This window comes from Octopus bimaculoides, chromosome 2 (genome assembly GCF_001194135.2).
Source record: "Octopus bimaculoides isolate UCB-OBI-ISO-001 chromosome 2, ASM119413v2, whole genome shotgun sequence".
NCBI classification, from domain to species: Eukaryota; Metazoa; Mollusca; class Cephalopoda; order Octopoda; family Octopodidae; genus Octopus; species Octopus bimaculoides.
This window is the reverse complement of record NC_068982.1, coordinates 34,773,204-34,777,048: the sequence shown is the minus strand read 5'-3', so window position 1 is coordinate 34,777,048 and position 3,845 is coordinate 34,773,204.

Genomic DNA, 3,845 nt, shown 5'->3' with positions numbered 1-3,845 from the left:
CCTATAGTCTTACGGTCCAGTAAAAGAGAACCGATACGATAAGTACTAAATTGGTTACTTATAGTACAAGTATTGGGGTGGAATTGTTCGACTAACCACAAAAGGCAAGACTCCCGCATGACTGAAAAAGTTGAAAGGGCATTCTGTTTTAGCCAAGATCAACTACGATGGCACAGACCTGTGATTATCTCATTTTGGTCTACATTTTCTCATGTGCCCTTTCCGTAGAGACAGTTGCCGAGTGATCTGAGGGAGATTTGAGTGCTATTGACTCGAGCGACCACGTAGATGGTTTGTTCATGGTTTGTTCGAGAATTCATGTATTCTTAAGAGATCATACTGAAAGTTTCTATCAACCACATCAACACACACACACACACACACACTTATTTTCTTCTCTCCTTCTCTATTATATATCATATATATATGTATGTATGTATGTATGTATGTATGTCATATATACATATGGAGAGAGAGAGAAATAAGTAGAGGGAGATATGCATACACTTCCACCGCATACACACACACACACACAAACATACATACATACATACATACATACATACATACATACATACATACATACATATATACATGCATGTATACATACTGTGTATAATATGACGTGCGCCGTAAAGAATTCCTGATTATTTAAATAAGTTTATTTTATCAAATTTAATTTGAAATTGCACAAGAATAATTAAAATGCGCTCTTCGACATTCAATTGTTCAGGTACACTCCATTGTTTGTTTATATTCGGCTAGTAAAACTTTTCAATATGACAGCTAATAGGCAAAGTGGGATTGTAGCTCTGTAAAAAGCAGGATATAGCACTAAAGACGTGGCTCCATTGGTTAGTGTTGATCCTAAAACAGACTATAGTGTCATGAAACGCTACAATGAGACAGGTTCAATCGACAGCAAGTTCATTCCTTGCCAAAAACGATCCGTTACGATGAACCAATTGGTGGATATTGTCCGAAAGAAAATGTCACGAAATCCATGACGATGCATAGGGCAAATAGCTAAAATTCTCGATAACTCTCAGACAAACACGCAACGGGTCGTGCATGAAGACTTAAATTTTTAAGTCATCAAAATTGCAACGACACCTAATTTCGGCCGCTTCCAAAGCAAAGCAACTGAACAGATGCAAGAAAATGGCGGAGGAGATTCAGAGCACCAGTAACAATGCTTACATCTTCATATTCACTGTGGACGCTGCAGCGAACACCCAGAATGACAGGATTTTGACCACGAGATCGGATGCTGTTTCCGAAGGCGCCCATATGGTGTTTCGCCGAATGAAACCCGCCGGAGTGATAGTTTGAACGACAGTGTTATCCGATGGTGCAAAATCTCTTCTAGTGTTCATTAAAGAGGGGACGAAAGTCAATTCGGCAATTTAAAATGAAAGTGTTGGAGATAATGTTTTGACATGGTGACCGAAGCATTTGGAGATAATTCCGTATTCGGGTAAGACAGCGTTCCTTCTCCTGTGTCCAATGTGACACAGCAGTAGTTCAGGAGCCATTTCAGTGGGTTCCGAGACAATCTCCAGCCTTGTAGCATATTACATCATGCTGATTCTGTTATGAATTACATTAAGGATATGAGAGTCTGTAGAAAACTCAAAACGTATTACATAAGATAGAAAAAGCATAACAGAACCACTAGCGAGATTTGAACCAAGTATCTGCCATATACGGGACGGCCACTCTGTTGGTTACACCAAAGAGTTCCTGTATGGTTAATTCATCAAATTATCAGCTATAAAGGCTTTACTGTAAAAGTTAATAGTATTTACCTCTCCTCGTCTCACACAAGGATCATATTTTTGCTGCCATGAGTGTGCAGGTCACGCCAGCGTTGTCTAACAGCTTACATAACATTGAATTTTTTCTATAATTAATGCACTCCAAAATACGAACACTTAGTAATTATAAAATAACTATTTGACAAAAAGTTAGCTTGACTTTCATAAGTCTGATTAGCAAGTCAAAATTATTGATTATATAAAAGAGCTTAAATTTTGGCAACAAGATGTTCTAAATTTGGAAGAACGTTCTGAAACAAGTCAAATGAATGTTATAATTTACAGAAGACGGAGTGTGCGTGTGACTGTTATATTCGAAAGTGCTTAAATGCATGTTAATATAGAACTAACACGGAATGCGGCGAGCTGACAGAATAGTTAGCACGCCGGGCAGAATGCTTCGCGGCATTTCGTCCATCTTTACGTTCTGAGTTTAAATTTCGCCGAAGTGAACTCTGCCTTTCATGATATCGGGGTCGATAAAATAAGTACCAGTTGAACACTGGAGTCAATGTAATTACTCCCTCCCCGAAATTGCTGACTTTGTGCCAAAATTTGACATCAGTATAACACTAACACATGGACATACAAGTGAGTACGCAAACGGCATGTCTGCACAAAGTGTGTCTATAATTGTATGACACTCCAGTTAACACGTGATATAATGAAAGTATGCTGGAAAAATAATGGAATTATTGTTTTCAGTATGGAAAAGTTTAAGCTGTCTTGGCTGTATAGTTGTAAACGGCTGTTTTTCTGTAAGAGTTTTATCAAGGTGACTAGCTATTGGAGATCACTGGTTGTTGTATGCCAACGTTAGCTATATACTGTTGCATCACTGCATATCCGTGACAGCCTTCGGTTGCTGTAATGGGTCAATGACTGCCATCAACAATTAAGGCATTTTTGTTGATATAATTACATGTTAATCGTTGATTGTCTGAGAAATATTCACTTAATTCGGTCGCCGATAATATACATAGAAGCGAGTTCGAATCACTTGCCCGCCATCGACATCGCATTCCTCTTTCTAGGAAAGACTCACTACACACACGCACACGTACATACGTACATATGTATGAATATATACGTAAAGAGACATTTATTCAATGCTTTACCACTTCAGTACAACTGTCCTTAAATTTCCAATCTTGTACCAATGTAGGTAATGTAAAGTAGTTGTAAATCACATTTTTATTCTTTTTTATACATGCATTCTTTATATTTATACATTATGTTTTGATTTTTTTTACTGTGCTTTTCTTTCTTTTTTACATATCTGTACCAAAATAGTCACAGATATCTCTAAGCTAGCTAAGGGGTAGTTTAAAAGATAAAGCAATTGGAATTCAAAACATATCGTAAATTATTAACCAGACAACCCCTTGCCACATACCCATATTCGATCTTTAACATACGAAGTGAGGGCTGAAATGTTCCTGGCTTTGGGTAAAAGAAAATGCAAGACGATCAGTTAATTATGATTTTATTCAACATATTCTCCTCTCAGATTCACACACTTACCGCAGTGGTCATTCAGTTTTTCTAAACCCAGTAAAATGAACTCGGAAGGTTGCGCCTTGGACCAAGCCTTTTACGATATCCTTAAAGCCAGGAACTTTTCAGCAACCCCTCGCAAGTTTTAGAGTTCTCCTCCCCGTATATTTTGTCCACAGTTAATCGTTAACAGAAATAATTCAAAGGCGGCGATCTGGCAGAAACATTAGCACGCCGGGCAAAATGCTTAACGGTATTTCGTCTGCCGCTACGTTCTGAGTTCAAATTCCGCCGAGGTCGACTTAGCCTTTCATCCTTTCGGGGTCGATTAAATAAGTACCAGTTACGCACTGGGGTCGTTATAATCGACTTAATCCGTTTGTCTGTCCTTGTTTGTCCCCTCTATGTTTAGCCCCTTGTGGGCAATAAAGAAATAAGAAATAATTCACACATATGTATATATGTGTGTGTGTGTGTGTGTGTATGTGTGTGTGTGTGTGTGTGTGTGTGTGTGCTTGCGTGCGTGCGCGT